Here is a 10,694-nt window from a genome sequence, read left to right as displayed (position 1 = left end):
TTGAAGAAGGGGATTGGGTGTGGCTACACCTTAGAAAAGATAGATTTCCTAAGCAAAGGAAGTCTAAACTTAGTCCTCGAGGTGATGGTCCCTTTAAAGTGCTGAAAAGAGTAAATGATAATGCGTATAGGCTAGAGTTGCCTGAAGGCTATGATGTGCATGCCACCTTTAATGTTGCTGACTTAATACCTTTTGCAGGTGGTACAGATGATGAGGCAGAGACTACAGATTTGAGGACAAATCCTTCTCAAGAGGGAGGGGATGATAAGAAGCCTCGAGCCAAGGGACCTACAGAACAAGAGCCATGGCTAGGAGAATACAAGAGGAATGGGCCTTAAATGCGCATGCAAGGCCCAAGATGAACTTCACATGGGCCAAGGAAGATGTGAAGACCTAGCCTAGGACATTTTGCTTGTAAATACTAGATTAGGATTTTATTTTGGGCTTTGTATTTTGCGCCCAGTAGAATAGGATTTTCTTTGGGCCATGTATTGGGCCTTAGAGGAAATTGGGCTTTAGAAGTAATTTTGGACCAAAAAGGGGAATTGGGCCAAATGGGCCAAGATAGTGTGTCTACTCTAGAAAAGCCTAGAAGCTTCTCAAACTTGCTCTCCAAGGATGAAAGTTAGCTTCCCATGGCAAGACAAGTGTGACTTGCTTAGGTGGCAAGTCACACCTCCCACATGCTCCTTTTTGGCTCCAAAATTCAACTTTCTAGACTCCTTTTTCCCTCCACTTTTTGGAGACCCCTTGGTCTCATTTTAGCCTATAAATAGAAGGCTTAGGAGATGTATTTTTCAGCTTGAAATTCAGTAATGAATTGCTGCCCAAATTTGTGCACAAATCTCTTTTGAGCTCACCTTAGAGTAAACTCTTCTCTAGTTTACTCTAGTCTTCTTCCTTAGGAGTTGGCATCACCTCTCTTAAGAATCCTTCACCTACACCAAACCAAACACCTTAAGCTTCTTTCCTTCATGCGTCCGCATCTAACACCATCCATGGAGCCTCCATTCTTCATGCAAGCATCAACGGAGACAAGAAGAAGCCATCAATAAGAGTCCATGGGAGCAATATCACATAATACTTCTTTCATACATTGCGATGTACTGAATTTGATGCATGCTTGATCCAGATGAAAGGTTGCTGGTAACTGGAGTTTCTCCACCAATCTTTAGCTCACAACATTGTTTTCGCTTCCGTAATCGAATGCAACTAAACATGGATGGCCTTCAGTTAAACACTTTGTATAATAAACTTCTTATCTTATTCCAAATCTAGAAAGCCAGGCTCTGAATACCGAATGATGTGAATCCACAGGGTTCGATTCGTTTTACTGATCTATCATTGTTGAAATGCTAACAAGTAAGAAATTTGAGAAATTATTTAAAAGGAGAAAATGGAAACATAAAAGAAGATGGAACGGAAATTGATAGACATCACACTTCCAAGAATGGAAGATAAGCCTAAGAGTTGAAACACACAAAGGGATAAAGGACCTTTGATTTAACTCATGGATTCTTGAATCACTCAAGAACTTAGGAGAATCACTCTCACTAAGATAGATGAGATAAAACTCGTTTATTTTTTGAATAAAACTCCGCTTGCCTTCGTTGATGAAAATGGTTCAACTTATATAAGAGCTTTAACTATCAAAATTACAAAAGACACATAAATGTCAATATCATCCCGCTTAAAGCTATTAATTAATGATCCACTCAAGCTAATGACGATGCGCTACTTAATGGTTAATTGTAACTGAAATTAAGGCTACCAAAAGTCATCCACCTTGATATGTAACAATAAATAATTCCATGCATTGTGTTTGACAAATTTGCTTCTTATCGACGCACCAAATGCATAATAAAGCACTATGAACAAGCTTCGTTTTTAAACATGAAAGTTGGTGTGTTTCATTCACATGCTTATCCTTTAGTTCCTGTAAAATGACATCACAAACTGTAGAAGAAAAAACATTGACTAATAAACTTTCTCTAGTTCCATTATTTTTCTTTATTTTCCCTTCCTTCTGCAGTTTATATTACTTCTTTTTCTACTCTTTCTTTTTCTGTTTTCTCCTTCAGCCTACGTTGATCCTTACTGACTTGTCTTGGTGTCATAAATTTCTACTTCTTTTGATGTCCCTCATGCCTCAAATAAAGGGAACGTTCATCAAGATGGAGTGTTTTAAAACAAAGCCATGCCCATCCCAAAAGAAGATGACAAGAGTCCATGGGAGCAATATCACATAATACTTCTTTCACACATTGCCATGTATGAATTTGATCCATGCTTGATCCAGATGAAAGGTTGTGGTAACTGGAGTTTCTCCACCAATCTTTGGCTCACAACATTGTTTTCGCTTCCGTAATCGAATGCAACTAAACATGGATGGCCTTCGGTTAAACACTTTGTATAATAAACTTCCTTTCCTATTCCAAATCTAGATAGCCAGGCTCTGAATACCAAATGATGTGAATCCACAGGGTTCGATTCGTTTCACTGATCTATCATTGTTGGAATGCTAACAAGCAAGAAATTTGAGAAATTATTTAAAAGGAGAAAATGGAAACATAAAAGAAGATGGAACGAAATTGATAGACATCACACTTCCAAGAATAGAAGATAAGCCTAAGAGTTGAAACACACAAAGGGATAAAGGACCTTTGATTAAACTCATGGATTCTTGAATCACTCAAGAACTTAGGAGAATCACTCTCACTAAGATAGATGAGATAAAACTCGTTTATTTTCTGAATAAAACTCAGCTTGCCTTCGTTGATGAAAATGGTTCAACTTATATAGGACTTTAACCATCAGAATTACAAAAGACACATAAATTTCAATTACAACCCCATTAAAGCTATTAATTAATGATCCACATAAGCTAATGACGATGCGCTACTTAATGGTTGATTGTAACTGAAATTAAGGCTACCAAAAGTCATCCACCTTGATATGTAACAATAAATAATTCCATGCATTGTGTTTGACGAATTTGCTCTTATCGACACACCAAATGCATAATAAAGCACTATGAACAAGCTTCCTTTTTAAACATGGAAGTTGGTGTGTTTCATTCAGATGCTTATCCTTTGGTTCCTGTAAAATGACATCACAAACCGTATAAGAAAAAACATTGACGAATAAACTTTCTCTAGTTCCATTTATTTTTCTTTATTTTCCCTTCCTTCTGCAGTTTATATTACTTCTTTTTCTACTCTTTCTTTTTTTGTTTTCTCCTTTAGCCTACGTTGATCCTTACTGACTTGTCTTGGTGTCATAAATCTCTACTTCTTTTGATGTCCCTCATGCCTCAAATAAAGGGAACACTCATCAAGATGGAGTGATTTAAAACGAAGCCATGCCCATCCTAAAAGAAGATGAGAAGAGTCCATGGGAGCAATATCACATAATACTTCTTTCATACATTGCGATGTACTGAATTTGATGCATGCTTGATCCAGATGAAAGGTTGCTGGTAACTGGAGTTTCTCCACCAATCTTTAGCTCACAACATTGTTTTCGCTTCCGTAATCGAATGCAACTAAACATGGATGGCCTTCAGTTAAACACTTTGTATAATAAACTTCTTATCTTATTCCACATCTAGAAAGCCAGGCTCTGAATACCGAATGATGTGAATCCACAGGGTTCGATTCGTTTGACTGATCTATCATTGTTGAAATGCTAACAAGTAAGAAATTTGAGAAATTATTTAAAAGGAGAAAATGGAAACATAAAAGAAGATGGAACGGAAATTGATAGACATCACACTTCCAAGAATGGAAGATAAGCCTAAGAGTTGAAACACACAAAGGGATAAAGGACCTTTGATTAACTCATGGATTCTTGAATCACTCAAGAACTTAGGAGAATCACTCTCACTAAGATAGATGAGATAAAACTCGTTTATTTTTTGAATAAAACTCAGCTTGCCTTCATTGATGAAAATGGTTCAACTTATATAGGAGCTTTAACTATCATAATTACAAAAGACACATAAATTTCAATATCATCCCGCTTAAGGCTATTAATTAATGATCCACTCAAGCTAATGACGATGCGCTACTTAATGGTTAATTGTAACTGAAATTAAGGCTACCAAAAGTCATCCACCTTGATATGTAACAATAAATAATTCCATGCATTGTGTTTGACAAATTTGCTTCTTATCGACGCACCAAATGCATAATAAAGCACTATGAACAAGCTTCGTTTTTAAACATGAAGTTGGTGTGTTTCATTCACATGCTTATCCTTTAGTTCCTGTAAAATGACATCACAAACTGTAGAAGAAAAAACATTGACTAATAAACTTTCTCTAGTTCCATTTTTTTCTTTATTTTCCTTCCTTCTGCAGTTTATATTACTTCTTTTTCAACTCTTTCTTTTTTGTTTTCTCCTTCAGCCTACGTTGATCCTTACTGACTTGTCTTGGTGTCATAAATTTCTACTTCTTTTGATGTCCCTCATGCCTCAAATAAAGGGAACGTTCATCAAGATGGAGTGTTTTAAAACGAAGCCATGCCCATCCCAAAAGAAGATGACAAGAGTCCATGGGAGCAATATCACATAATACTTCTTTCACACATTGCCATGTACTGAATTTGATCCATGCTTGATCCAGATGAAAGGTTGCTGGTAACTGGAGTTTCTCCACCAATCTTTGGCTCACAACATTGTTTTCGCTTCCGTAATCGAATGCAACTAAACATGGATGGCCTTCGGTTAAACACTTTGTATAATAAACTTCCTTTCCTATTCCAAATCTAGATAGCCAGGCTCTGAATACCAAATGATGTGAATCCACAGGGTTCGATTCGTTTGACTGATCTATCATTGTTGGAATGCTAACAAGCAAGAAATTTGAGAAATTATTTAAAACGAGAAAATGGAAACATAAAAGAAGATGGAACGAAATTGATAGACATCACACTTCCAAGAATAGAAGATAAGCCTAAGAGTTGAAACACATAAAGGGATAAAGGACCTTGATTAAACTCATGGATTCTTGAATCACTCAAGAACTTAGGAGAATCACTCTCACTAAGATAGATGAGATAAAACTCGTTTATTTTCTGAATAAAACTCAGCTTGCCTTCGTTGATGAAAATGGTTCAACTTATATAGGACTTTAACCATCAGAATTACAAAAGACACATAAATTTCAATTACAACCCCTTAAAGCTATTAATTAATGATCCACTCAAGCTAATGACGATGCGCTACTTAATGGTTGATTGTAACTGAAATTAAGGCTACCAAAAGTCATCCACAAACTTTGAGCAAAGGTCCTCTTGATTTCCAAAGGTTGGTTCTTAAGTTGGCATATGGACCCTTATTTCAACTTGAAGATAAAGCAAAACTAAAGCCCATTAATTTGTTAAGCACAAACACAATTTGGTCAGCCAATTTTACAAAGCACTGGGCCCTTATTTAAATAAAAGAAACTGCATCAACACGGCGCATTAGTCATCCTCCATTTGACCCATATGCAATTCACATCATACCCTCCTTGTTCGAGAAGATTTGTTCCGAATCTTAAGACACCAGTTTTAATGTAAGTTTATTATTATCTTATGAAGGACTTTTATTTTTTCACAAGTTGAAACTAATTCTCTTCTTCGAGGATCAAATTCAACTTGATATTTGTTACTTTCCAATGGTTGCAATCCGTCGATAACATTTCTTGGCAACTGTACCCCACCTTGATATGTAACAATAAATAATTCCATGCATTGCGTTTGACGAATTTGCTTCTTATCGACGGACCAAATGCATAATAAAGCACTATGAACAAGCTTGCTTTTTAAACATGGAAGTTGGTGTGTTTCATTCACATGCTTATCCTTTTGTTCCTGTAAAATGAGATCACAAACTATTGAAGAAAAAACATTGACGAATAAACTTTCTCTAGTTCCATTTCTTTTTCTTTATTTTCCCTTCCTTTGCAGTTTATATTGCTTCTTGTTCTATTCTTTCTTTTCCTTTTTCTCCTTCAGCCTACGTTGATCCTTACTGACTTGTCTTGGTGTGATAAATTTCTACTGCTTTTGATGTCCCCATGCCTCAAATAAGGGAACGTTGATCAAGATGGAGTGTTTTAAAACGAAGCCATGCCCATTCCCAAAGAAGATGACAAGAGTCCATGGGAGCAATATCACATAATACTTCTTTCACACATTGCCATCTACTCAATTTGATCCATGCTTGATCCAGATGAAAGGTTCTGGTAACTGGAGTTTCTACACCAATCTTTGCCTCACAACATTGTTTTCGCTTCCGTAATCGAATGCAACTAAACATGGATGGACTTCGGTTAAACACTTTGTATAATAAACTTCCTTTCCTATTCCAAATCTAGATAGCCAGGCTCTGAATACCAAATCATGTGAATCCACAGGGTTCAATTCGTTTTACTGATCTATCATTGTTGGAATGCTAACAAGCAAGAAATTTGAGAAATTATTTAAAACGAGAAAATGGAAACATAAAAGAAGATGGAACGGAAATTGATAGACATCACACTTCCAAGAATGGAAGATAAGCCTAAGAGTTAAAACACACAAAGGGTAAAGGACCTTTGATTAAAGTCATGGATTCTTGAATCACTCAAGAACTTAGAGAATCACTCTCCCTAAGATAGATGAGATAAAACTCGTTTATTTTCTGAATAAAACTCAGCTTGCCTTCATTGATGAAAATGGTTCAACTTATATAGGAGCTTGAACCATCAGAATTACAAAAGACTCATAAATTTCAATATCATCCCGCTTAAAGCTATTAATTAATGATCCACTCAAGCTAATAACGATTCGCTACTTAATGGTTGATTGTAACTGAAATTAAGGCTACCAAAAGTCATCCACAAACTTTGAGCAAAGGTCCTCTTGATCTTCCAAAGGTTGGTTCTTAAGTTGGCATATGGACCCTTATTTCAACTTGAAGATAAAGCAAAACTAAAGCCCATTAATTTGTTAAGCACAAACACAATTTGGTCAGCCAATTTTAGAAAGAATTGGGCCCTTATTTAAATAAAAGAAACTGCATCAACACGGCGCATTAGTTATCCTCCATTTGACCCATATGCAATTCACATCATACCCTCCTTGTTCGAGAAGATTTTTTCCGAATCTTAAGACACCAGTTTTAATGTAAGTTTATTATGATCTTATGAAGGACTTTTATTTTTTTCACAAGTTGAAACTAATTCTCTTCTTCCAGGATCAAATTCAACTTGATATTTGTTACTTTTCAATCACTACGCCAAAATTATCAATAGATAACACACTTTAGAAAGCGCTTATTTAATTAAGCGCTATAAATTAAACCATGGGATAAAAAGATAGCACTTTATAAAATAAGCGATATGAAAATATATACATATAGACAACGCTTCGTTCGAAAGATGCTATGTACATTTGATTTATATTTTTTAAAATATAAACATTTTTATATAGATGAATAGAAAACGTTTTTAGAATTAAACGTTATTTACTGTGATATCAACAGACAACGTTTAACTAAAAAAGGTGTTGTCTCTTATTTATTAAAAAATTCCTAGAAAACTTTTCGTCCAGCCCTCCGCCGTAACCCTTCACTCCAAGCCCTCTCCCCTCGCTCTCAACCACCTCAACTCCGAACAACAACAATAAGCTGACGAGGATCATCAACTTCACCCCAACCCCTTCGTGTAAGTTCACTATTGTTTTCCTTTGAATGAATGTGTCTCCATGAACAACAAATATCACAATTACATCTTCAATTCTTTCATAGTAAGTTATCGCTCAATCAAAATGAAAAACCCTAGGAAGTGGATGTGAAACGAGTGCTTTTATTGCTGTCTATGCCTACCCTTGCCAGTTAGGCAATTGATCCCTTATCGCAGTTGATAGAAACCACACACATTGGTCGACTCGGTTTGAACCTTTCCCTCCCAATTTCTATTCCACAACTTTTTTTTTCATCCCCTTCTATCTTAACTATGATTACTTTCTTAGGAACTGTCAAAATAGCTTTTGCGGGTCCGTATCCATCTTTAACCTAATTTCTAAGCTTTTTAACATTTTTAACATTCCCGTTCTAAGCGTTGCCACTTCCTTTGTTTCCGAGGACATGGCATTCTTATTCAGGTTATTCTTTCTTACCTCTCCAACATTTTTATACGATTTTCTCGTTGCATTCATGCATATCATTGTGTAATGCCTGGACTTTGTAGAACAGATCAGGGTGCTACAGAAACTATGACTGTAATTTAATCTTAAAAATTAATTTTAGATTTTGATACATTAAGTGTGCTTGTTGTTTTACTTTCTTTCAAAATTTACAATATTTTTCATTATACTATTGTAAGTTTGTATTAATTTCTCTATGAAATTACAGCCATTGGCAACTTTTCATCTTTCTTTTTATTCCCTTACTTATGTAATACTTTCCGTTGGGGGTAACTGGTTCTGTCATTTCCACTATTATCTCTCAATAATTGCTTTTCAAAAGCATTCTTTTTTCCTTCTATTACTTGAATGAGTTTATTCCTAATTACGATTGAGTTTTAATACTGCAGATATATTGGGACCATGTTAATGATTTGGTGTTTGAATGAACGAGCTGAGTTACTACCTCCAAGGATGGGAAACCTGCAATTTGGGAGTTATATTATACTAAATCTGATAAGGATTTGTCTCTTTAATTTAATTCCTTCAAATGCCTTAATTCTTATTTTACATTGATTGACTAAGTAGATTCATGTGGTTATGCACAATTTTTTATAGGCTTATTTGATTACATATTCCTAATTAAATTCCTAATTAACGTCCTAATTAAATTCATTTCCTGTTACTGGCAACACATGGCTGCATGACTTGTTAAGCTATATTTCAATATGGTTTTCATTTATTTTTCTAATTAAGAGAAAATCTAGTTATATTTTTAATTTTATTTTGTTTAATTTTTTATTTACTTTATTATGGGTATACAAGAAAGTTCTTGTTTATATTGTGCAGTGGGTATGCATGAATTTGAGTTTGTAATTTTGTGAGAATGTTACATTGAAAAACAATTTGGATCTAATTCTATCATGTGTTGAATTCTGAATGCTTTAAATAAAAAGGTTGGAGTTAAAGAAATCAAAGTTACGGTTGAACCAACCAGTGGTTTTGTTGTCTTGGCTAAAAGTTTTGAGAATGGGGAACAATCTCTTAGTCTTTGTTTCAAGTGAGAATTCATTCATTTGAACTGTTATACTGGCATTTTCCTTTTTGTGAATGTGTTTTCATTTTTCTCTTCAAACATTTTCCCTCATTTCATTTTCTTCAAACAATTTTTCTTTATCAGTTATCAGATGTGCTCATTGCCAACTTTATTTATGTTTCAGTGGAACCCAAAAGATAAATTGCTCCGAGGAAATCAAAATTTAGGGAGTGATCGAGCCTTGCACTTCCTTGGAAAAGGTTGGATATTCTTTCGTTTGAAACTGTGTTGCTTTTTAGTAACAAAAGTAACAAAACTAACACTGAATAAATGTGGTTTCTCTGAATTTTGGTCGTTACAATCGTATTGGATAAAGGTCCTTAAATTGTTTATATTGTTATAGGCGAGGGAAAGACAATAGCATGGAAGATGTGTGGCCTTGATAAGAGCACATGTTTGATTGTGATGTTTGATCTTTCATCAAGTGAGCGGACAAACACCCCAGGTGCTGTCAACCCGCAATTGTACCTACAATTTCTTACAAGGTTATGTGACATAGCTTCTACTAATTTGATCTCACACATGTACTATTTCGTATCTAATTTCACTTGTGCACTAGGAATTGAATATTAATGCCCATGTTCTTATTGCAGATAGTAGGACCCAAGTGGTGAATTAGTGCTCTGTGTGACGACAGTGACTAGAAGATGGGTAGATAGTATTGTTAGCTCTAAGGTAGTTTTAGCCTTTTTTTATATCTCTAGGGTTCGTGGTTTGGGATTTATTTTTCTTTTTTGTAATTTATTTTATTTTTCATTTATTATATAAAATAAATTATAAAAAAAAATGCAACGAATAGAGAGCATTTGTTGATCAAAGTGTTGTCTATTGATGTGTAGATAGAGAGCGTTTATTTGGAAAAGTGTTGTCTAGTGATGGGCAGATAGAGAGCGCTTATTTGAAGAAGTGTTGTTTAGTGATGTGCAGATAGAGAGCATTTATTTGGAAAAGTGATATGTATTGAATGTCATTAGATAGCGCTTTATTGTCAGCGCTATCTATTAATAGACATCGCTCCAATAGAAAGCGCCTAAAAAGCGTAGTCTATGAACAAAAAAAGCGCTGTCTATAGACATTTTTGGTGTAGTGAATGGTTGCAATCCGTCGATAACATTTCTTGGCAACAGTACCCCACCTTGATATGTAACAATAAATAATTCCATGCATTGCGTTTGACGAATTTGCTTCTTATCGACGGACCAAATGCATAATAAAACACTATGAACAAGCTTCCTTTTTAAACATGGAAGTTGGTGTGTTTCATTCACATGCTTATCCTTTTGTTCCTGTAAAATGACATCATAAACTGTAGAAGAAAAAACATTGACGAATAAACTTTCTCTAGTTCCATTTCTTTTTCTTTATTTTCCATTCCTTCTCCAGTTTATATTACTTCTTGTTCTATTCTTTCTTTTCCTTTTTCTCCTTCAGCCTACGTTGATCCT

General features: G+C 35.0%; 1 long non-coding RNA gene across 1 annotated transcript; it reads left to right on the top strand.

The window, feature by feature from the left end:
* The first annotated feature begins 7,513 nt into the window (after nt 1-7,513).
* On the top strand, nt 7,514-10,404 carry LOC114177419. Its single transcript, XR_003603132.1, has 5 exons — nt 7,514-7,693; nt 8,564-9,449; nt 9,593-9,734; nt 9,843-9,924; nt 10,089-10,404. It is a non-coding gene; the product is annotated as an uncharacterized LOC114177419 (long non-coding RNA).
* The last annotated feature ends 290 nt before the right edge of the window (nt 10,405-10,694 follow it).

This window comes from Vigna unguiculata, chromosome 3, assembly GCF_004118075.2.
Source record: "Vigna unguiculata cultivar IT97K-499-35 chromosome 3, ASM411807v1, whole genome shotgun sequence".
NCBI classification, from domain to species: domain Eukaryota; kingdom Viridiplantae; phylum Streptophyta; class Magnoliopsida; order Fabales; family Fabaceae; genus Vigna; species Vigna unguiculata.
Note: the sequence above shows the minus strand (reverse complement) of the source record. Positions and strands in the feature narration are given on the sequence as shown.